Genomic DNA, 25228 nt, shown 5'->3' on the forward strand with positions numbered 1-25228 from the left:
TGGCACAGAGTGGGGTCAGTATAGGCTTCTCAAAACTGTATTTTTCCTGCCATGGAACTAGCACTTTATGGTGGGGAAATTGTGCAATGAAGAGCTTCTGTGTATAGAGGCAGTATATCTTTAAATCCCAGGTTCTTCCATGGGGAAGGTTGTTGCTTCCATACCCTGCTTATAGACTCCCTGGAGGCATCCAGGAAATCGGATGCTGGGCTTACATAAGCCCTTGGACTTATCCAGTAGGATATGTGTATATATTTCATTGATTGAGCATACAAGTGTTTGTGGTGGTTAAGAGCAGTGGACTCCCATCTGGTGAACTTGTGTCCCCACTGCTCCGCATGAAGCCTGCTAGGTGATCTTGGGCCAGTCACAGTTCTCTCAGAACTCTCAGCCCCACCTGCCTCACAAGGTTGTGGGGAGTGGAAGGGGAGGAGTTTGAAAGCTGCTTTGAGGCTCCTTGAGAAAAGCACGTCTATAAAGCCAGACTCTTTTCTTCCTGTTCTGTTGGCTGCAATGATTTTTAAGATGTGATTTTGTCATGTATGTTTTTAGTTGATTAGGTACCTTGGTGGCCCTTAGGAGGGCAGAAAGGCAAAGTACATGTTTTGTAAAATAAAGTAAGCAATGTCGGGTTAAAATTGCGGCTGATGATGGTCTTTTCTGCAAACGTTCCTTCTCTGACATTAGGCCCATCTGCTGCCCCTCGCTTTCTCTTGGATGCTGCCTCCTTTCCCATTCCTGAAGAGATTCATCATCATCTGCCAAAAAACAATACGCCAGGATGGATGAGAATGTTCTCGGCTCGGTTTCCAGATTGCTACACAGACTGGATTCTTCAGCAGTAACCCTTCCTTAGTGGCCCTTCCTTTTGAACTCTGATCCATTGGGCATACTTTCAGCCAGCTGGCCATGTTTGGGGTTGATCATTAGCCTGACAGATTTTCTTCACTGCAGTTACCTCTTGAAGCCAGTGTGGCGTACCCTGTTTCCCCGAATATAAGACATCCCCGGAAAATAAGACGTAGTAAAGGTTTTGCTGAAGTGCGAAATATAAGGCATCCCCCAAAAGTAAGACGTAGCAAAGTTTTTGTTTGGAAGCATGCCTGACGAACAGAATACAGAAATATAAGACATCCCCTGAAAATAAGACATAGCGCATCTTTGGGAGCAAAAATTAATATAAGACACTGTCTTATATTCGGGGAAACACGGTAGTAGACAGTGTTGGACCAAGATCCTAAGAGACCTGAGTTCAGATTCCTACTTTGACCATGGAAGCATGCTGGGTGAGCTTGGGCCCATCACAAACTCTCAGTTTGGCCCACCTCACAGGGTTGTTGTGAGATAATAGAGGAGAGCGACGTATATGAGCTAAGGTTGTATGTATGAGCTAAGCCAGATCTCAGAAGCTAAGCAGGGCTGACCACCAAGGAAGTTCAGGCTGACCACCAAGGAAGTTCAGGCTAAGTAGAGACAGCCAGGGGCAAACCGCCTGTGTTTGTCTCTTACCTTGAAAATGTTCAACAGGGTCACCATAAGTCAGCTGTGAAATGAGCTATAAAACCTGGGTAGTTGAACTTTAAAATGCATTCTTCCCCATTGTCTGGAAAAGCTTATAATTATGCATTTTTCATACCACAGATTTGTGTATATTCTTGCAGGTATGACTCAAAGCTAGTTCCCAAATATGTAATGTTCTGAAACTCCACGTGTGTTAGCCAAGTGGTTTATCCAGTCCTGAAGCAAGAAAGAATGCCGTTGTGTCAGACAAAATATCCTGAACAGGACGATGTTCTGAGATATGCTTGCAAACCAGCTTGGACCTTGGCAGCCCTTATTTTGTCTCCCTCTGCTCAACCACCTTGTGGGACGTGTTGCTATTGTGTCTACATTACTGTTGCATTTCTGAAGCTGAGACAGCATGACTTTTCCCATGCTGTGCAGAAAGTTTGTGGCAGAGAGGGGAGCTTGGCTTCAGCCCGCTTGCTGCAGTGCTCAAGAGCTGTGGACTCTAATCTGGAGAACTGGGTTTGATTCCCTACTCCTCCACATGAGTGACGAACTCTTATCCGGTGAAGTATATTTGTTTCCCTGCTCTTCCACAAGAAGCCTGCTGGGTGACCTTGGGCTAGTCACAGTTCTCTCAGAACTCTCTCTGCCCCACCCGTCTCACAAGCAGTCTGTTGTGGGGAGGGGGAGGAGGAGGAGGAGTTTGGATTTATATCCCCCCTTTCTCTCCTGCAGGAGACTCAAAGGGGCTTACAATCTCCCTGCCCTTCCCCCCTCACAACAAACACCCTGTGAGGTAGGTGGGGCTGAGAGAGCTCCAAGAAGCTGTGACTAGCCCAAGGTCACCCAGCTGGCGTGTGTGGGAGTGTACAGGCTAATCTGAATTCCCCAGATAAGCCTCCACAGCTTATCAAACCCGGTTCCTCCAGATTAGATACACGAGCTTTTAACCTCCTACGCCACTGCTGCTCCTGGGAGGAAAGGCAGTTGTGACCTGCTTTGAGCCTCCTTACAGGAGAGAAAAGCAGGGTGTAAAAAGCAGCTTTTCTTCTTCAGACCTGTAGTTCAACTCTCTGCACCGGCAACAGCAGCACACAGAAACCCTCTGATGGGCCTTCCTAGAAATCGTATCCTCACTGTGAATACTAAATCTCAGTGAAATGCTTGCTAGCGGGAAAAAAAATGCACAAGTTTCTAGTCCACAACAAGACTCCACCTGCCTATGGGAACTTCTTTTAGACACTGATGGAAAGAAAATGACTGGGGTAAAATTTCCCAGCCCAGCTGCTCGGAAGCAAGTCTTCCTTGCTGTGGGAGACTAGGCAAGCAGCTAATTGTAAGTCTGAATGGCAATTTCTAGTGACAGCTGAATGTAAAGAGTAGCATGCTGGGTTCCCCCACCCCCCACTGATTACTCCTTTTCTTTTTGCAATCTATCCACTTTCGCCTAAACCTTGTGGAATCCATCCAGCCTGTCATTAGTTACTTCTCTCTCCTGCAGGGCTATTTTGGTTGTGTGTGTGGTCCCTTTGTGAGGCTCCCACCCTGCAGGACTGCAGTAAAGTTGAAGAAACTCCAGAGGGGCAGCTCGGACATGTTAGCAGTTGCATCATTCATCCCAGTGACCGATCCGGGCAGAAGCAAAGTGACTGGAGAGAAGAAATCTGGAGCATGTGCTTGAGGTCACTTGATGGGGATTACTTCTCCCTTTGAAGCCCTTTAGCCTCTTGTTGCTTGGAAGCTGTAAGGGTCTGGATGAGGGCCGATCAATTGAAGTGCAATCCAAAAGTGCTCTTTGTTGATGGGGCGTTGTGGAGCCAGCTTGGTCTGGTGGTGGTGGGGGGGGTGTTGTACCCCTTAAAGAGCTGGTTTGTAGCTTGGGGCCAGGGTTGCTCACCTGGCACTGGCAACTGACAAGAAGAAGAAGAATGAAGAAGAAGAGTTGGATTTATATCCCCTTTTCTCTACTGCAAGGAGACTAAGGGGCTTACAATATCCTTTCCCTCCCTCCCACCCCACAACAAACACTCTTGAGAGTTGGATGGGGCTGAGAGAGCTCCAAAGAACTGTGACTAGCCCAAGGTCCCTGGCTGGCATGTGTTGGAGTGCACAAGCTAATCCGGTTCTCCAGATAAGCCTCCACAGCACAAGTGGCAGAGTGGGGCATCAAATCCAGTTTTCCAGATTAGAGTGCACCTGCTGTTAACCATTACATCACACTGACTCTCTAGGGAGGTAAGGACATGCAAATAGGCAGTGTGCCAAGACCATGATGTCACTTCCACTGCAAACCTGGAGGTGATGTCATCATGTTGGCACAACATGATGTGATGTGCAGGTTTGTGCTGGAAATGATGCTGTAGTTTCAATACAATGTCTGTTCCCCCCCTTCCCCATTAATTCACCCACTGCATTGGGGCTACTTGGAGGAGGTCTTACCCCATAGTGGGAAACCAAGCAGCCCTTGGATGCTGCTGTTCTATTTACTTCACTTCTGGGACTGCTTTTCTTGCAGAGGCTGAAGTGAATTACACAGTTAGAAACAATGCGGTGGGAACTTCGTAATGGAAACAAAACACATACAAACAATGCAATAACAGAACAGCAGAATTAGAGAAGGCACTTGAAAACTGCATATGACTTATAATAGAGCAGAGATGTAAAAATGAAGAACAGTGCAACAAAACTATTATCGTGCATACAAAGAGCAGTGCTGTGAAGGATGCCAGCAATTTCCCCAACAATAACTGCAGCCTTGTTCCCTTTAGAAAATGTCCTCTAGCATACTTCAGTTTTATGTATTCTGTGGAACAGTGGAAGTGCAGGAGCTTGCTATCAGAAGCGCAGATCTCCTTTGTGGTACGTTAAGCCTTGTTGGAATCTACTTGAGGTTTTGAGCACTTTTTTGAAAATTATGATTTGACCACCATCATGCTCAGGTTGGACTACTGCAGTTGGCTGAATATGGGCCTGCCTTTGAAGACTGTATGCATCAACTGGATGAAAGAGGACAAGATTGCTTACAGTGATGTTACAATAAATGAACAAACAAGCATCTTTGCATAGAATTTTTCATAATGTTATTCAGTATAGATTATCAATACATGTGGTTACATTATAGCATAAGATGAAGTGTTTCTGCAAATTGGTCAAATCTAGCAAGAACTGACTAGCATAATAGAGTTATTGTGTTTTCATAACATTATTAAAGACAAATAGGTGACTTATTTTGTCTGTTGATTTTTCTATGTAATTATTTTAGATAATGATGGATTTTATGCTGCTTTAACGTCAGCTGTTAAAATTTCCCATATCGTATCGTGCCAAAGGTTTTTGGGAGGTGCAAATTGGCTTTTTTGAAGCTTAGTAACATTTGTTTTTTGTATCTAAAAGCAGGGAGGTTATTAGTTCTTTGTGAATCTGTGCAAGGGCATAAGGGTCTTCTGTACACTGCTCGATAATTGCACTTGGAGAATTTAGATAAGATTGCTAATGATGCAGATCGGAACTGTTTCTCTACGTTTTCTCTGAAGTGTTTTGGGATATTGTAGTTGCATAGGAGGAGTTTTATCTGGCACTACGTGCTATCTGGTATATGTTTTGTATGTTGCTTTCCTCACGTTTATGAAGATAGTTGGGACATAACTTAATCTATATATCATCTTCTAATTCCTTTCTGAATTCTTTATGCCACTGATTACGGAAAAGCATAAGTTATGGAGACCATATCTTACTAACCTTGGAAAATCCTCCCTAGCTTCCTCTTTGTTTTAATAACCAGCAAGTAGGAGGCAGCATGGTGTAGTGGTTAAGAGCGGCGAACTCTAATCTGGGGAACCAGGTTGGTTTCCCCACTCAATGGATAGCGGACTCTTATCTGGGGAATTGGATTTGTTTCCCCACTCCTACACATAAAGCCTGCTGGGTGAATTTGGGCTAGTCACAGTTCTCGCTGAACTCTCTCATCCTCACCTACTTCACAAAGTATCTGTGCGGGTTGAGGAAAGGAAAGAAGTTTATAAGCCGCGTTGAGTCTCCTTACAAGAGAGAGAGGCTGAGTGTAAATCCAAACTCTTCCTTTTTTCTTCAATTAACCATCATTATTATGCACAAAGCCCTACATGGTCTGGGACCCCGTGGTACCTGAAGATTGGCTTTGTGAATTTGCCCCATACCTATGATCTTCTTCGGAGGTCATGTACTATTCACCCTTACAAGACGGTAAGCTGCCAGGGATTTATTGCTGCCACATGGACTGTCTACCAGGCTCCAGGCAAAACCCTTTTCCTTTTCTTCTGAGAAAGCATCTTCTGAAATGGTTATTTCGTTCCCCCTTGCTAGTCTGCCCACAGTTTTAATCTGGTGCAACTTTTTCTATGGTTGGGCTCTTCTATTTGAAGTTCCTATTAATAATGTTCCATTCTGCTCTGCTTTTATACTGCTGCTTTTGTAGGGGTTGTTAAAAGTGTTTCTTAATTGGAAGCTTGCTATCTGTTTTGAGAGTACATCAAGAATGCATGATATGAATATTTTAAACATATAACAACAAATAACACGAACTACCTCGTTGTCTAGGCTACGGAGCCGAGCAAAGTGGGACTTCATTGTGGAAAGCAGGAATGAACCCTCCAGATCTTTCTCCTGATTGATAGAAAAGAATTTCCTGTTTTAAAAATACTTGGCTTTTTCATGCTTTCTTGTTGAACATGTCAAAAAGGGTCTTTGGAGTCTGCTGAATTTTGCATCTCTTGACCACTGAAATCTTTTTTCCCTCCTCTCTTTGAATCTGCCGAGATTCTTCCAATCCACTTCTCTTTTTCTTCAGTCCCCAGAATATCCCAACCTAACCTTGGTTGCAACAGGATCAAAGAGAGGAGAATAATTATTGTGTGTGTTTAAAAAGCATCTGGGGAACCTGAAATAACAATGACATCAGGTCTACAATTTTTCCATGGCGTCCCAGCCCTCTAAGCTTATGCTATCATTATGGTGGTGCTTATCGGCCAGCGGGTTAATCCGGCTTCTTTGATAGGCAGCTGCTGGCGGTTAAATACAGGCTACTGTGGCATTAGGCTGAAGGCTTATATTTGGTGTGCATTTGATTGTGTGTGTGTGCCTTGTGCAGTTTGTGTTTCTCATTCAGTGGAGGTGGAGAGGAAGAATTGCTCTAGACATGAAACTACCTATGGAGCCTCATCTGCTGTTTTGCCAAACGAACAGAATTATAACCTCTGTTGTTGTGCCCAACTAGTAATCTTTGGAATGGCAAGAGAATGGTTGGTCAGGTTTTTCGATCATACACTGACGGTTGGGATGAAAAAGCCGAAGGATATTTCTTTTTATAGGCAAAGTATCTGGCCATCAAGGTACCCTATAAAGATATTTCTTCCTGCGTGTGTGGTGTGATGACATGTAACACTTATTCTGCCCACCCTGAAGCCATTGATGACTGTGATCGTAGGGCTGCATCAATGGAACAAGCTAGGTGATAGATTGGGTTGTCAACTTCTAGGTGGGGGTTGGAGAGCGTCCACAGTTACAACTCCAGACAACAGAAATCAGTTCCCCTGGAGAAAACAGCAACTTTGGAAGGTGGGTTGTGTGGCATTCTACCCTGCTGAGGTCCCTCCCTTTCTCAAACCCCACCCTCACTAGGTTTCACCCCCAAAATCTCCAGCTATTTCCCAACCCAGAGCTGGCAACTCTCCTAGATGGATGGCTTGTTACTGAGAATGCCTCTGGACAGAGCTATCTGTGGGGCTGAGTTTAGCCCTTGGGTCAGAAACATTCACAGACTATTTGAACAGCTCATCCAGAGTCGGCTTCTGAAAACCTATTTTTCTCCCACTCCCTTCTTTTTACAGTTCTTCACCGTTGCTTCTTGAGAGGATGTTGGATTTACTGATGCATTGGTCCAATTGCTTGCCAAAGACTGACTGACTATGAAACGAGGTGAGCCACTGACTTGAAGGGCAGATTTTGTTGGGGGCGGGGGGGCGGTGGTGGCGGTGGAATGTGAGGCACACAGGGCTGACCTACATGGGCAATCTGTTGGGGGGTGTTCTTCTGTGCAATCCTGTTGAAACAAATGGAGATTGCCCAAGAACTTTTCTGTGGAAACTTCTCAGTGAGTTGTGTCTCATGTAAATGAGGAATGGAGGTTGCCATGTGAATTTGCCATGTGAATTCTGGCACCAAGAGGTTGATTTTTCTGCTCTTAGCAATTTAGCCTTTTTAGCCCTTTTTGGGGGAGTATTCATTAGTTCCTCTATATTCTGTCCATCCTTCAAGGTGGTTAAGGAAAGGTAACTGCGTGACCATTTCAAATCATTTTCTCTTTTAATTGTTGGCCAGATCCTTGGCTTCAGTGATGGAGCCACAGTCAGGTTCCTTTAGATCGGTGACCCATGAGTTGGGGATCTTCAGGTGGGTTGCTGCATCCCTCCTACTTGGTTGCAATTCCTCATAGGATTGCCTTTCTTGGCTGCTTTTTTGGAAGGTTTTATCTTACAGGGGGCGAGGAGGCCATGCCCCCTCTTTTTCTGTTCATGCACACTGAGAAGAAGAGCAGCAGAATTATGAAGCGAGATTGTGCATTGCTGGAGAGGATGGCTCTGTGGATCTGATCTTTGGCGTGCTCCTGACTTTGGTGCACAACCTGGTGCTTGGCTTGTGTTTCTTTTCCCCATCTCTGTGCATTTGCTGCCTGGTCCTTGAAATCAGTTAAGTCGTAGCTCCAGCTCTGGCATTTCTGGTCCCATGGTTTTTGTCATGTGGCTGCAGCTCAGTTGGCCCCATGATCAGTGGTTGAAGACCTTTGCTTCAGATTCACGTGAAGCAACTGGGGAAAGGCGGTTAAGTCCCTACTGGCTCCAAACCTCTGTACATTGGAACTCCATTGTTAGGGTGGTTTATGTTTGCCCCACACTTCAGCCTTGACTAGAAGCATTCTTACCTACCTTCAACTTCTGATTGTTCTGTTTGCTTTCTTGTTGGGTTTGATTGAACTGTACTTGCGGGGCTGGGGGTGAGGTTAAATGAAGCATTTTGTTTCTTGTCCTCAAGCAAGCAACGTTACAAATAGCGCTGGTTTGCATAGCGACAGAGAGACTGAATTGTAAAGTCCCCATGTTACATCTTGGCTTTGCCCTTAAATCGGCCCTACGAAAGGTTCTTGCACTCATCATGGTTTGTCAGCGTGGTGTGTCGTTGCACACATGACCTGTTGCCTGAACTGAATCCTCAGGTACAACGACTGACTCCCTTTCTCTGTAATCCAGTTAAGGACTTCCATGACAAAGTTTGGGTGTGCATTTGAGTCATTAGCCAGAGTGAAGAACTTTGATTCAGAGGGTAGGGAGCAATCTGTAGGTCGTGGTTCCGACGTAATGACAAACTGTGGTTTACCACAAAGCAGAAGTTTCAAATAGGGTCACTGTCTTGACCATGCAAGCTAAGCTCGTTCACCTGCCAACGTTGGGTTGTTGTTACTCCTGTTGTGTGCCGTAGTCTCTCAATTTCAGTCTTGTCTCCCTATCTACTTAACTATTGTTGTTACATCATAATACTAAATTACCCTAAAGGGTTGCTGAGTGGTTTCAACACTCCACAATGCTATATATAAGCTAAATGTTGGAAGTAGAGAAGAAAGGGACCCTATTTGATTGAAAAAGTGACATAGATTTTTTAAAAAATTGAACAAGTGCAAAGGTGGTGACAGTGTGAACCAATATCAATGATTTTTTTTGGGGGGGGGGAATTAAATGATAGTGAGGTTTCCCTCTCCTGGTATAGTCTGCTATCCTTTTCTGCAAACTGGTAGTGGCAGTCACATTTGGCCCAAGCTGCTGAATAGGATGGGTCAGTGGAAAAGAGGAAAAACTGCTTAGATATTGTTTTTTTTTTTAAAAAATGGTTAGTTTGAAATCTTTTCTGCAGACGTTAAGGCCCCTTCCGCATATGCAGAATAATGTACTTTGCAGCTGTGCGGAATAGCCAAATCCACTTGCAAACAATTGTGGAAGTGGATTGAAAGTGCATCATTCTGCATGTGTGGAAGGGGCCCTCTTCTCTGCATACTCTTTATCATTGGCTTGTTGACTGGTTAAACATCCTTCTTCCCAAGAACAGACCTGTAACTGATGAAGCAAATTGGGAGGGAAGGAGAGGAGAGCAGGAAAAATGGAAGCGGGGGATGCAGTTGAGAGAGAGAGGTTCAGAGAAATAACAGACAACAAGAGAAGCCGGCAGCAAGCAGAAAATTTCTCTACTGGATGGTAACTCTAGCAGACAGTAAACATCAAGAGAAACCCTGGCTGGGAGAATGTAGGCACAGAGACTGATTGGAAGTGGGAAAATCCCAGCTGCCCGGCTGTCCAGATGTCTAGAAATCTTGTGCTGGTGTTTAGGGTTGCTATATAGCTGTCAGGAAGAGCCTTCCTGACATCAAAGGGGCTGTATATTCTGTTACGTTGATGGACCTTCACTCTACTTTATTTTCAATTTCCCACATTCCCTTGGTTTGCAACAGGTAACAAACAAAGCATACCTAAGTGCAGGTGCCTGGCGCTATTGCTTTTCACTGGCCTTGAGAACCTAAGGCTGTAACATTCCTGTCTTGTTTTACTCTGTGTGAAAGAGATATGGGGTGTGAAAGTTGGGAAGGGGGAGAACTCGGGGATAAATTGTACCCAAAACCTGTTCATTAGAACTGGCTTTTTTTAGCCATGCCGATGTCTGTCAATAAAGGCTTCTGATTTGAAATACAGAGTCATATATTGGTCTGCAGATCTGGGACTTGACAAAGCCCCATTTGTCCAAGTTACTGGGCAAGCAACCCAGTGCCCATTTTGACCATTAGTTGACCCCGATTTCTAACTGAGCTGTATTTTGAGAAGTGAGGTCCTATTAGGTGGGGGGCAAAACATGCAAGCCACTGGTGCCTAATTTTTTTAATAAAGAAATAAGCATACTCTCTCACCTTCCACTATCCTAGCCAATGAGAGAAGCTGCTGCTGTGACTGAGGTTATTGCTCTCTCTCTCTCTCTCTCTCTCTCTCTCTCTCTCTCTCTCTCTCTCTCTCTCTCTCTCTCTCTCTCTCTCTCTCTCTCTCTCTCTTGCCAACAAGTTTTGGAGTTTTCCAAGGGGAGAGCCTCTGGAAATTTGGTATGGCTGAATGATCAAGTCTAAAGGGGCTTCTGATCCTTGGCCAGGTTTTTTGTGGCAATGCTAGGCATGGTCACAGTGAAAAATTAATGTGCTTTATTTGCCTGCTTAGCAAACAATTTGGATAATATTCCGATCAGGTGACCTGGATTTGAGCAACTGGAATGTATTTTTTTTTCATTATGTGTCTGTATCTCTATGTTTTTTCCCCATTTACATGGACTTTTAAACATTTAAAGCATTTATAAAAAAATTGTGTTGAGTCTAAGGAGCTTAGGCCTGAGTAGGTGACACCTTAATACCATGATGCTGGCTTCTGAAAGCTTGAAATATTTTTTTCTGGCCCTCTGGAAGACAGCTGAGTTGGGGAGAGGAGGGAACCAATCCATGCTTTTCCTGCTGACCCAGTCAAAATATACATGTAATTGTGTCTGTCGAGCTTCATCTAACAACTGCTCATGCTGGATTCCACCCAGTGTTTGCTTCCTTATTCCTGGTGGCTGCCTGCAGCCCTTGAAAACCTTGACGTTAACAGGACCAGAGTTCCCCGTGCCAGCGAGTGCTGGCTGGTGGGGCGGGGGAGACATTAAACCTTTTTAAAAAAAAGCAAGAATAAATAAATAGATGCAACTCAGAGCTATCTCATGGGACTCTGCTGAAGCTGGGCCAGAAGTGATAAAGACAAAGCCAGCCTTTTTGTGGTCTCCACCGCATGATACTGGCAGGCTCCTCCTTTCTTTCCTTTTACGCCGTAGACAGAAAACCTTCCACAATGTTGCTTTAAGTGGATAATTGATGCCCCAGTGCAGAAGAAGGGAGGGAGGTATCTTCCATGACAAATGAGATTTCTCCAGCTAGGACAGCATTTATCTTGCATCTATTTTGCTCAAAACAATTGCACTCCCTTCTTTCAATTTCGGAAAATGTCAGCATAGCAAAATAAATAAGCAAAATAAAAATCAAACAACTCAACGGGGAAGCAGCGACATAAAAAGGAATGAGGTGGAGGCAGGAAACAAAGCCCTCATTCAATGCTTATCACGGTGCCTAAATATCAGTAAAGTACAAGCTAGGCAAATGTTGTTAGGAAGGACTTTCCCTACTCATGGTGCCGCCACAAAAAATACTCTGTCTTATTCCTTCTGACATTTCATATGAAAATAAATATATGATTATAAGGCATCTGCCTTTATAACAAAGGTTGCGTCCCAAGTCACTGCTCTCTAGATATCATTACACACTGTTAGCTACTCTGCCCTGACTTGGACGGACCAGGCTAGTCTGATCTTATCAAATCTTGGAAACTTAGCAGAGTTGGCCCTGGTTAGTATTTGGGTGGGAGACAACCAAGGAAGGCCAGGGTTGCTATGCAGAGGCGGCCAATGGCAAACCATCAGTTCGTCTCTTGCCTTGAAACCCCTGTGGGGTGGCCTTAAGTTATCTGTGACTTGGCAGCCCTTTCCACAACAACTGAATACTCTTCTGTTTCTCTTGCATGCCGCGTCCTCCACTTGTTCACAACCAAGCCGGGTTTTTGTAACTTTTGCTTAAAGATATAACGTTACAGTATATGTAAAGGCGCTCTGTGCAGTCCATAATGCCTTAGTGTTCATGTACATTCGTTTATGTGCATGTATGTTAGAGGAAAGGTACACACACACTATTTTGGAAATGGTACATAAGGACAGTTGGTTTGTTTTGCCATCTCTAATTGCTTAACTTCTTAAGGTAGGGCCGTGGTGGCGAACCTTTGGCACTCCAGATGTTATGGACTACAATGCTGGCAGGGGCTGATGGGAATTGTAGTCCATAACATCTGGAGTGCCAAAGGTTCACCACCACGGCAGTAGGATGACTCCTAATAGGGACTTCATTGGAAGATGCTAATTGATGGACAGGTGCCTGGGCAGGTGTGTGATTGTTCCTTGGGGTCATCTGTTTCATCCTGGTTCTAGAAGAAGAAAAGGAGAAGGCGTTTGGATGTATACCCCACTTTTCTCAACTGTAAGCGTATTGCAAATGGTTATACAGAACCACTGTGGGGGAACAGAACAGAACGCTGTACTAGAACTAGTGACGTCTGGGTTCAAATATCTGCTCACTCATGAAGTTTACTGGCCCGCTCCAGGGCTAGTCACACTCTCAGCATACCCAACCTTACATGGTCCTTGTGGGGTTAAATGCAGAGGGCATACCCCATATCCCATTGCTACTTGTGCGGATATTAGGTTTTAGTTTTATATTGTATTACTGGAACTGCTTTCATGTTCTAACCATTCATGTAAGCCACTCTGAGCCTGGCTTAGGCTGGGAAGGGTGGGATATAAATATAATAAATAATAAATAATGTTTGCTGTCCTCTTTTTTTTTTGGAAGAAGGATGGGATAATACTGTTAGTCTAGTAGAAATAATCATATGCTAGTCACTTGCATTGGCCAGTTTTAAAATGCCGATGTGGCCACAGTAGCTCATTTTAGTAGATAACTGTTTGCCCTTGAATTTATTCAAGAGAGGGACTCTGATTTGCTGAAAACCTTGCTCTGTGATCATGCTTCTGAAATGGAGGGCCACTACCCACTTACCTCACTAAACTGCAACGCCGCTGCGACCCCGCAATGAAAAGCCTCCGTGGCTTCTGACCACGGAGACATTTGTTCCCCACACGTTTGCAATTCTTGAAATAACGCGGGCAGCAAAGAGCGGGAGTTCCGTTGCAATGAGGGGAATGGAGCGCTCCAATTGGCCGTCGAACGTGTGCGTCATGAGTTACGAGAAAGTGGCGGCCAGCCGAGGGCGGGTCTCCAGTGTGATTGGCTGGGAAGAGGTTGTTTATGATAGGTTCGCACGAGCGTGAGTGCGAACGTCATCAAAGAGGCGCTAACAGCCCTCTATTAAGACGTCGGCACATGCTGACGTCAGCAGTAAATCGTTGGCTGCGCTTTCTGTGGAGACACGTCATCAGCAGTGTTTGGAAGTGAAAGCAGAAGCCAGCTCGCACGCACGCCTCTTGTACTTCCTCATTCGCTCGGCGCCGACATTTTCCATTTGCTCGGCACGGGCTTTGAACAAGTTGAGACGTGAAGACATGACTTCGACTGGATGTCGACACGTGTCTACGTCATCACTACGCACACTTTTAGACGGGGACACCCCCACTTAACAAGATGGCGCTCCCTGTTCCCTGATTGGCCGTGAGCTGCGCGTCACAGCGAATCAGCCGCGCGCAAACAGCCGAGGTTCCCCATAACCCCGCGGCACCCGCAGGGTTTTTAAAAATGTTGCTCTTTTTAGCGGAGCTAATTTGCCGCGCAGCCAGGAGGCGGGAGAGAGGTAAATCCCTGGCAGCCGCGCAGTGAGCGCCGGAGATGTGGGGAGCGTCCAGGACCCCCGTGGCTTTTAAAGAGGTGACCCCGCGGCTTATGGTGAGCGGATAGTGACCCGGAGTCCCTGGATATTCTGCAGTGCTCAGCAGTAGATTTCTCTCTGTGTCGGTTTCTGAAGCTGTGCTTGAAATCTCCACCCTGCTCCCACCCACGGCAGAAGACTCTTCTTTTAGGCTTTGTAGCTGCTGATTGACTTTCTTGGACATTAAGCTTCCCAGCTAAACATGACCAGCACACCTGCTGCTTAAACCCCCCTAGCAGCTTGCTTGTGCTATTTTGAGATTTGCGCACAGACACACTCACAAATCTGGATGCGTTTCTTTCTTTGCTTTGATGCCAGCCATCCTTATTCTAAAAGGCAGCTTTCGTTTTGGGGGCGAGCTGCTTAAGATTTCTAGAAGTATCTTATGGCAGATTACAAGATCAAACGCTCCCCGGGGCTTGTCAGGTTCTCTTTCCTTTTCAAAGAGAACTAGAGGAGGAGGAGGAGCAGGGACCGAAGGAAATGGCCATGCAAGAGGGAGGATGTTTTAAACTGGGTCAGCTGGAGTTTATTCATATGAATGGGGGAGCTGTGTGGCTCCACTGCCTCTTGCCCCCGCCCCAGCGCTTTCTACTGAAATGCAGCTGATAACAGCTGATTTTGGACAAAGCAGAGGGAGTGAAAAAGTTGTTGGAGAGGAAGAAGTGTGTGTGTGTGTGTGTGGGGGAACCCAGTTTTGATCAAAGGGTGGAACGTGCTTGCTATACATCTCCAGAGGGGGAGGGTTGTTAGTTTGTCATAGTTGTGCAAGCCAGGAACTAACATGGTAGATGGTGCTTGTGAGAAACAGCATGGTGTAGTGGTTAAGGTGTCAGACTAAAACTTGGGAAAACTGGGTTCAAATCCCTGCTCTGCCATAGAATCTTGCAGTGATATTCCGCCCATGGGGACATATGAGGTCAAAAGTCCCTCAAGTGGAGGCCATTTAGTCACGCGGGGGCGGAAAATTGCCACACACCCCACCTCCTTCCCCCCAGAGACCCCCTTCCCCAAGACTTCATGACGTTGGAGGGCTCTTAATTGGACCCCCCTGCCCCCGAGTCAGAAGGAGCCATCCAGCCTGCACCAAGTCAGCACCGTCAATCTCAATTATCTCGCGTGCCTCACCAAATTTATATGGTGTCACTTGTTTTGACTCCTTGTCCAGCCTAGTAAGGCAAACCAGACAGAGATACTGGAGTTCTTAAATCAAACTGGAAACCAAAGGGGCACACCTCATGCTATTATTCTATCTCTCTGCTCATTCCAACTCTTTGCCCTGAACCTCAAAGCCATGTCTGAAGTTACTGGCACTACCTCTTCACATGTAAGGTGCAGTTATTCTGGAATATGCAAAGTATGCATTCATGCCAAATAAACTAACATAAGAGAGAATGATACAAACCACCCCCCACATCTTTCACATCAGTTTTCATAGATCCAACCTTTAGAGAAGACTGGGGGACTAAAACCTGACCTGGAATCGCTTCAGTTTCTGGTACCTTGGAACTGTATTCCACTTTGCATGGTTTGTGGAAAGCCAGGACAGCGAGAAATTTCCTGACCTTCTCAGGTCTCCCATAAGATGGGAATCACGATGGAGAAACCACATAGATAGACAGTAGTTGAATTTTGCCCATTTGTAGGTTGGCACCTGCAGAAGATACTGCTTGTGTGACCTAACCTGTTGTGGTGGAGCCTAGGGGGAGAGGCAGTCCTGCAGAAGAGAAGGACCAGAGCCGTGAAGGGCTTTGTATGTGATAGCCAAAACTTAAACTGAGTCCAGTAACAAATGGGCGGGTCAATGCAGAATGGGAGTAATGCACATGCTCCATCTAATTCCAGATAATAGCCCAGCTGTGGCGTTCAGTATTGATTTTGTTCTGCAACATGTAGCCACGGAGAGTTGTTTGGGTTGTTTTGTGAGAGTACTTTCAGTTTACACAAGGAATCAGGCCCAGAAGATTCAAGTTTATAGCATAACTTAGAAACCGCACTAGCGACTGTGGTACAATGATTAAGAGCAGCCAGCTCTAATCTGGAGAACCCAGTTTGATTCCCCACTCCTTCACATGAAGCCTACTGGGTGACCTTGGTCTTGTCACAGTTCTCTCAGAACTTTCTCAGTCCCACCTACCTCACAAGGTGTCTGTTGCGGGGAGAGGAAAGGAAGGAGTTTGTAAGCTGCTTACAAAAAAAAGCAGGATATAAAAAAACACAGTCAACTCTTCTCTTAACAGGAGCATTGTGGGATTGGGACAGAATATGCTTGTCTCCAGGGATATGATTAGAATTAGCCTTAATAGACTACCTGAACCTGGTGTATCAGTTATTTGTTCATTCCGTGCCAGATGAGGGAGACTTGGCGGCAGAGAGGAGGACGTTGCATCTATTATGTTTAGATTTTGAAATGTCAGGAGGGATCTTTCCTCCAAATCTCCCTTCTGTCATTCTGTCCTCAGGATATCTCCCACAGTGTATATATTCCTCAGAGAATTTGCTCTGGGCATGAGTAATTAAAAACTCTGTCAGAAAACAATTCAGGCCTTCCTGAAGGCATATGATATGATATTTATATACCGCCCTCCCCCGGAGGGCTCAGGGCGGTGCACAACAGCAAAAGTAATATACAATACTACACAATATCATAATAACACAAGACCATAAGGCTAGTAACTAATTCAATAGCCTCCCAGCCCAACAATTCAAACAATAATGCAATCAGGTTAACAACAGCAATTAAATCAACATGTAAGGACACCGACATTAAATTTAGCCTTTCACAACAGCAGCAATATAATAATCACAGAATCACAATAACTTAATATTTCACATAGTATCACATAACACCATGATAAATAATCACATAGCAACTGTAGCATAACACTAATAATATGGTCTGGGCCCTGAGTATATGGTACCTATTCCTGCAGCTTTGGGTACTAATCTGGAGTCTGTCACTTATTATGGAGGGCAGCTCCTATCCTATTGAAAACAGCTGGGGTTTTTGTTCTTTTTTTGAGCAATAGCTAGGATGCAGAATGCTGGTGTTGGGCAGTAAAAGAAGGAAGTGGAAAGTTTTCTGTGATTGTAAATGTTGGTTCATACTAAATCTTTTGTTCCAGTCTCTGAACCATGCCCTTTTAAGGATAAGGGTGCCCATGCTTCAGAAACTGCCAGTGCACAAGAATACATCTGTTGACATCCTCTGAAGTGAATCGGAGGAATGGGTGGGCCACCCAGAGCTGCTGATGTTTTAATTCGGGAATCAGCTAGGATTGGCATTCTTTAAATGGCTGTGAGGTTTGCTAACTGTGTGACAGGCAGAAATCAACTGGTAAAGCTTTCCTCATTTGCTGCATCTTGATATTAGAAAGAGTGTTTGCCCGTCCGGTTTCTATTGTCACACAGCTGGTGCTGGATCTCTGGTTCATAAGATGACAGTTCCCCAAGGATTGTGTCATGTTGTTTTACAGTCAGGACATGCTTTGTTGTTTTGCAGAGTGAGACTTAATAATAAACTAGCAGTGTGTAGGAAAGCAGTTGGGGCCCTTTCCCTGACAAGCTGGGTCAGTGGGCATCCAAGGCACATATGAGTGTTTGTTACCCAAACTAGACCCAGATAAGGGGAAATCAGCTTTAAATGTTTTCCAGAAAGGAATAATGCTAGAGTCTAGACCAGCCATTCTCAACCAGGGTTCCCTGGTACCATGGGGTGCCGTGAGAATGTCCCAGGGGTACCGCGGCAACACTACCGCCCCCCCCCCTCATTTTTGTGGTGTCTCCCACTGGTGCCAGCAAGGACATGGAGCTGGACCATGGGGCAGGGCCTGCCACAAGGTCAGCAGACACCCCCCCCCCAGTGTTTCCCTTCACCCTGGGAGGGGAAGGTGGGGTGTGTGGCAAGCAGGGGCAATGGGAGGGGAAGGTGGAGGGTGGCGGCAGGGGTACCACGAGATATGAAGAGTGAGGTCAAGGGTACCCTGACTTCGAAAAGGTTGGGAAACACTGGTCTAGACCTTGTCACCTTTGTATACCAGGTTGGAGCTCAATAGGGCTACTCCAGAATGAAATTATAAGGAGAGTATTTCTAAACACAAACAAATAACTTTGTATCATATACAAAAGAAAAGAAAAAGAAATAAAAATGTAAAGAACTTAAACTAGTCAACTGATAACGGATTCCCTAGGTAATAACACCTAAATCAACAAAAGGCACACATAAAACAGAGAAGGGAGGTAAAGCTGGAATATTTTCGGGAAGAGATGTACAATCTTAAATCTGGCACTTGAGACCTGGAGAATCGTGAGGGGTACCGGTAGATGCAGAATGAGAAAATCAAGGAGGAAAAGCCTGAAGATTCCTGCAGGTGTTCTCAGGAGGTAGACAGAGTTCTGACCAGAACTGAGGAACCATTTGCCGGGTCTGGGGCTCCTTTATGGTCAAGTTTGACCATTCTGATTAGGTCAAGATAAAAAGTTTAAATCTCACTGGCTGGTTTACAATTAACTGCTGTCAGACCTCAGTGGGGGAAATTGGGAAAATTGCATTGATTAGGCTGTCGTGAGCCACATCTGTACGTGCCCAAGGACTTCGAGCGTGACAACGTGATTGACGTACTTTAATTAAGTTGAAGTGAACTGGATCTCCATGGACACAAAAGTCTGGGTGAGGTAATGTAACTCGTGAAACAGGATGGAAATTAATGACTTGAGTGCCCTTCTCGATTGAGCTGAAGAACAGGAAGAAGAAGAACCGGGAGATGCAAATGTTGGAGAGGTGATTCTTCAGTAAGAGCGCCACCCCTCCCTGCCTCCTGGTGGGGAGTAACTCCCTAAAATTCCCAATGTTGGGCTCTGCTGAAGACAGAAGATAAAAACGTGAAGGTGTAGCTGTTGTTTACTGCCCTCAGTGAATTATCTTACTGTTACTCTGGTGTTCTCTCTGAGAGTTTATGGCAGCAAACAGAAACTGAGGATGAGGTGGGAAAATCATCCCAGTCTCTCTGAAGAAAACGGATGGCCCCAATTCTACTGATGGCTGGCCTGCACACAGGCTCAGTCCCAATGCACATCTGCACAGAAGACCTTGACGGACAGCAGTTACAGGTACATGCATCTCTGTTTTCTTTCCCAGAGCGGTCGCCCATTCCATGGCTTCCGTCTCTCACAATGGCTGCTTTGCGCCATGCTGATTTTGCTGCTGTTCCACGTTTTCAGCTCCCGAGTGGCTCATGCGTGTGTCACAGTGGGATTGATGTGGCAGTGCACAGGAACTGTAGCGTGAAATTGATTTCATTTCCAGGGCTCTGATGCATGTGATCAGCGCTAGGCATCGACTCGTTTGATCCCTTATTTTGTATCTGTGAGATTAGCAGTGTAGCCACTCAAGGCAGAGGCCTTTTTGTAAAGGTGGGTGAAGCAGAGGAAAGAGTGAACATATTTTACTTAAAATACTGTTGATGCATTTCTGTCCGTTGACTAAAAGGAGGGGAAGAGAGCTGGATACAAATCCCAATGAAATCTAAAGGAACTAATCAAAGCAAAAGTACATATAAAATGATTCAGCAGTACCAGAGTGCAGAGCTAACTACTAAAGGATTGGTAGGGAGGTTTACAAAATGTCGGGAGGTTCCTAGCCAAATGCCTTCCTATGAAGGATGCAGCTATTTCTGAATGTGAGCACCCTGTAGCCCAAAGGTGAAGTTGCCTGGACTCTTCTGAAGCAACTCCTGCTCTAAGAGGTAGCAGAAAGCTAGGACAAGTTCTCAACTAAGGACATGGGCATCAGGGCACCTGCGGGCAACTGAATGGGGATCATTGCAATATAGTAACAAAAACAGCATGCCAGCCTCACAAAAATGCCTGTCTGTGTAGATTTATTAGGTGTTCAAGGAGAATTTCTACTTGGCATTGGGGATGTCCCACAATGGGGGCACGTTACTGAGAAATCTCTGTTTTGTATCTCTGTAGACGAGGATTAAATGTTGGTAGCAGGTATGGGAGGCTGTTTTATAGTAGAGAAAGCTGTGGGTGAGGGTGGTAAAGCTTATTTATGCTGAATCAGTTCCTTGGCCCATAAAGGTCTGTGTTGTCAACTCTGACTGGCAGGGGTTGTCTAGGGTCTCAGGCAGAGGCTTTGACATTACCTACTATCTGGTCCTCTTAACTGGAGATGCCTGGGATTGAACCTGGGACTGTCTGCATGCAAAACAGAAGATCTTCCTCTGAGCTGCAGCCCTCCCACAAATAAGGTATGCTTCATTCTGTCTCTGCCTTCCATTTTTCCTCTGCATCTGCCCTTCACCCCTGGTTCTGAGGCGTTTTCCACTCAAATGGCTGAGGGTTGAGGGTTGCTGAATCATGCAGTGGCTTTGGAGACTCTTTACGGTAGAGAAAAGTAGGGGATAAATCCAACTGTTCTTCTCCTCCTCTTACACCAGGCTTCTTCTGTTGAGTTTTCTTATTCCTTGGCTTAAACCTGGAAGAAGCCACGCATAATTTGGGAGTCTTGAATTATGGACAACTGATTTTCAGCCTGTCCCTAAAAACAAAGGTTCTGCTGAGAACCCTTCTTTCTTTCTTTCTTTCTTTCTTTCTTTCTTTCTTTCTTTCTTTCTTTCTTTCTTTCTTTCTTTCTTTCTTTCGTTCGTTCGTTCGTTCGTTCGTTTCGCTCGCTCTCTCGCTCGCTCGCTCGCTCAAGGCTTCCTCGCTCGCTCGCTCGTTCGCTCGCTCACTGCCGCTCGCTCGCTCTGGCTCAGAACCTTTAGATTAGATTCGTTAGTTGGATTTCGTTAGATTACGTTAGATTCTACCGTTAGATTAGTTAGTTACGTTAAGTATTAGAATCCTGATATTTGCAAACAGTGTGAAGTGGATGCAAAGTTGGTGGGCTGGTTATCCCAGAGCAGACATATGGAGAAGTCAAAATCTCTGCATTGACATTTGTTCTTCAGTTGGCAGATGACATACATCTCTAGCTAATACTTTTGTACTTAACAAGACTTGTTTTGTAGCTCAAGCTTTTGGAGAGGTTAAGTTCTGCTTCAACAAATGTGGCGCTGTTATCGCTGTTGGGAACCCTTTCTTCCCTTTTCTGGTTATATTTGAATTCGGTATAATTAAATTTCATCCTGTACTTGGCGCTATAAAAATAATAATAAAAAATGAACAGGATTCCAATGGCACCTTAAGTATTCATAAGATTTCATTCCCGCATAGGGTTTGCACTCATTAATATTGCATCTGATGAAGTGGACTGTAATCCACCTAAGTTTTTAATGCTGGAATAAAGCCTTGTTAATATTGATGATGCCATTAAACTTCTGATTATTTCTTGCTATACAGCGTACTTCTTGTATCTGAGGTTACTGAGGGCAGGCTATAACTTGATTAGTTACATTATCAGAGGCACTTGCCGGCTTTTTCATGATATGAACAGGCATTATCTCCTGCCAATGTGTAAAGTGAGTAGGTGTGTAACCTGAATTTTTCCCCCTGAATTGACTATTCCAAACTGTTGCATATTACAGATAAGAATTCTGCCATCTCCTTTTCCAGGCTTGACGGGCAGCTAGAAAGAACAGGGTGCAGTCACTGAAATATATCTGGAAGGCAGAGATTTGGTCAGACCAGTCTCCAACAAGTTGGGCAAACCTAGCTGCTGGAGTTTCCCTGGAAGAGGAAAGACTCACCTCCTTTTGGGAAATAGTTTGAAAGAACAGCTGCCGTTCTGTGTTCTGCAGAATGTAATGTTTGCTCAAATTAGCTTGTTGAATAATCCTTTCAGAGGCTGGAAAACTTGCATTGGTTGTTGCTATTGAGAAGAGGCATGAGGTGAAAGAAAGTCAGGTGCCGTGCATTCCATTTGATTTGTGTTTTCAGTGTGAAATCTAGCAAAGGCCATTTTTTTTCAAGCAAGTTCAATGTCTTTTTTTCAACTTAAGGATAAAAGCTGGAAGTTCAAAAGAGGTGATCTGCTTTCGTGTTATGAATGACAGATGGGGGCTGTATCTTCTCTCCCATTTTCTTAAAGGTCACAGTGCATATCATCTACTCTATAGCAGCTTTAGGGACATTCTTGGTATACCATGAGCAATTTTGCAATCCAGTCCTGCAAGGATTTACTTGAGTACAGTCACACAATGGTTTCAGTGAGGCTGGAGTAACTCTGCATAGAATGGCATTGTTAGGAAGTTAAGTATATATTCAAAGCATTTTCTTCTTCCTGCCAAGAAAGTCTGATGTTAAAGTACTTATATTTGTGTATCGGTGGGAGTTGTTAGATCAATTTTACCACTTCGTGCTGTTTTGTCATCGAGTTGGTGCACGTACAGTGGGTGGTGAAGTTGTCACCAAATGTTGAAAATTATATATAAAAAGTAGAGAAGTCTCTTTAGAGACAGCAGATGTCCTAGCAAGGAAACTCCCTTTCATATATGGCAAATGTGGGCGTGACAATAGTTTCCAGCATTTGTTCAGTATAAACTTTGTCCTGCTTCTTCCCTTGAGGTCACATAGACATGCGTAGGGCTTTCTTCCTCATTGTATTGACATTATCCCTAGAAGTTCGAAAACCATTGGCAGAGTCCTGTTTGGTGGATATTCATAGGAAAGTGTGTGCTTGTGGGTGGGGGAAGTAGACAGGATTCCCCCATGTAAGGAGCAAGTGATATTGCTGGGTCTCTGAGTTGCATGAATCACGGAGAGAAGATAAGGACAAAGAGGTGGGTGGAAGTATACTTTTTGGGTTTTTTAAAGAAAAACTCAAGCTGAAATGACTGAAGGAAAGCTTATTAGATAGAACACTCGGGTATTCTTCAGTCTCATTTCAAAGTTTGTTGCATTTTGAATGGTTGGAAATAGAATGCATGCTCTTATGAACTTTGGGTATCTGGAAATCACCAGTGGCAGAAAACTGAGTTGGGTAGTAGGCAGTGGGCTGCTTAAGATGTTGGGCGGTGTTTAACTGTTGTTTTCAAGAATTATGAATGTCTGTGTGGCTGCATGTTGATGCTGGTCAATAAAAAATTAGATCAGTGGCAAGAAAGAGAACTTTTTAAAAAAGTTTGAGATCTACTGTAAAGGAAGCAGCTGGATGGTGGAGAAAGAAGGCTTACACAGTTGTTTTGTCCTCTTTAAAACAGTGGATTGTGTTGATGTTGTTTTTTAAAAGTGGGGAACTTGCCTGGATTTTTTTTTTCAATTGACAATGATGTATATCCACAAGCATGCTTGAGTTTGGGCAGAGATAGTTGCCTAAGAAATACTTGCTGGTGTGGAGCAATTAATCAAATAGTGATGTCTGCAATGAGATTCTCTTTGGATTTCAGGCACTGTTTGTGTTTTCCGCTAAACTGGGCTTGAAAGGCTAAAATGGACTTTGTGAGAGAACATATTGTTTAAAGGTTTGTTTTCCTTCCTTCCTTCCTTCCTTCCTTCCTTCCTTCCTTCCTTCCTTCCTTCCTTCCTTCCTTCCTTCCTTCCTTCCTTCCTTCCTTCCTTCCTTCCTTCCTTCTTCCTTCCTTTCTTCCTTCCTTCCTTCCTTCCTTCCTTCCTTCCTTCCTTCCTTCCTTCCTTCCTTCCTTCCTTCCTTCCTTCCTTCCTTCCTTCCTTCCTTCCTTCCTTCCTTCCTTCCTTCCTTCCTTCCTTCTTTCCTTCCCCTCTTTTCCCTTCCTTCCTTCTTCCCTTCCTTCCTTCCTTCCTTCCTTCCTTCCTTCCTTCCTTCCTTCCTTCCTTCCTTCCTTCCTTCCTTCCTTCCTTCCTTCCTTCCTTCCTTCCTTCCTTCCTTCCTTCCTTCCTTCCTTCCTTCCTTCCTTCCTTCTCTCTCTTTCTCTCTTTCTCTCCCTCTCTCTCTCTCCCTCCCTCCCTCCCATGTGATTCCAGGGCTGCTCTCTGCAGCGTGACTCTTCTTTGCTTCTGGCACTTGGCTCCATCACAGTGAACTCTCTTTTGGGGACTTGGCATTATCCCTAAAACTTGCTCTGTTTGCCAGCAGAAGGTGAGAAGAAAGGAGGTCATGCAGAGGGCGCATCATGAGGAGCTGTTGGCATACCATGGCGGTGGGCAGTGTGTAATCTTGGGGCATAAGGATGCTATTGTGGGTAGCCCCCTCCATTGACTCCCCCCCCCATTTCCTGCTTAGAAAAACAAAACAAAAACAAATGCCATAAGGACACATCTGAGCAAAAGCATTGGGCTTGAAGTGGTATTCAGAAAAAAGGTGCATTGTACTGTTTTTGGTTCTGGTGAAGTATTCCTTGCTATGCCTTGTGGCACCCCATGTCAATCCTGTTACTCCCCAGGAGTTCTGTATACACCAGTCCCCTGCTCCCTGCATGACTGCTGAATAGAGAAGGGAATCACAATATTAAGTGAATGTCAGTTATACTATTAAGGGCCAAATTACACATTGCCCCAAACTCCCAGAGTGGGAATTTCTAATAATCTACCCTAATAATCAGCAGCAGTGTGTGTGATACGTCATTCGGATCTTTCACAGCACTGAAGGGCAGTGTGAAATTAATTTCATTTTCTCAGTGGACGTTCCCCTCCTCCCCGCTTTAAAAGGGGTTGACAGCTGCCTTGTTCGTTCTCTGCTTCAGCTGAAAGGGAGGTATTTCTGATAGAAGAAATGAGAAAAAGAGGAGTCTGGATTTATACCCCACCTTTCTCTCCTGTAAGGAGACTCAAGGTGGCCTACAAGCTCCTTTCCCTTCCTCTCCCCACAACAGACACCTTGTGAGGCAGGTGGGGCTGAGGGAGTCTCGAGAGAACTGTGACTAACCCAAAGGTCACCCAGCAGGAATGTAGGAGTGCAGAAACACATCTGGTTCACCAGATAAGAGTCTGCTGCTCATGTGCAGGAATAAGAAGGGCCCTGCCTCCTGCCCTCTGTGCTTTTAAAAGCATGTCCTTGGAGGCTGTAGCGGCTCCTGCTCCTACTTTCCCCAGGCTCTGTGGAGGGCAGAAGCTGGGCTGTAGGGAGCCTGGGGGTGGGGCCACACCCCAAGCCCCGCCCCAGGGCAGGGGGGTGGGGGGTGCACCATTCCTCCCCAATACTCCTCTGATAGTTAGTCTGTAATACTACAAGTCATAAGCATCTTAGTCTGAAAAACTGTTCTTCCTCCCCTCCCCTCATCTTTTGA

At 45.0% G+C, this 25228-nt stretch overlaps 1 protein-coding gene across 10 annotated transcripts in view; it reads left to right on the forward strand.

Moving 5' to 3' along the window:
- Nucleotides 1-25228, forward strand: part of ST3GAL4 (ST3 beta-galactoside alpha-2,3-sialyltransferase 4) — a 178858-nt gene that overhangs the window by 39353 nt on the left and 114277 nt on the right. For 9 of the 10 annotated variants that reach the window (XM_048512013.1, XM_048512018.1, XM_048512019.1 and 6 more), the window contains exon 2: nt 7374-7461. The exons of the other annotated variant lie outside the window; for it this stretch is intronic. The gene's annotated coding sequence lies outside the window, so the exon portion shown is untranslated. The remainder of the gene's footprint in view (nt 1-7373; nt 7462-25228) is intronic. 10 annotated transcript variants of the gene reach the window in all.

The sequence above is a fragment of the Sphaerodactylus townsendi genome, linkage group LG12 (assembly GCF_021028975.2).
Source record: "Sphaerodactylus townsendi isolate TG3544 linkage group LG12, MPM_Stown_v2.3, whole genome shotgun sequence".
In the NCBI taxonomy this organism is placed as follows: Eukaryota; Metazoa; Chordata; class Lepidosauria; order Squamata; family Sphaerodactylidae; genus Sphaerodactylus; species Sphaerodactylus townsendi.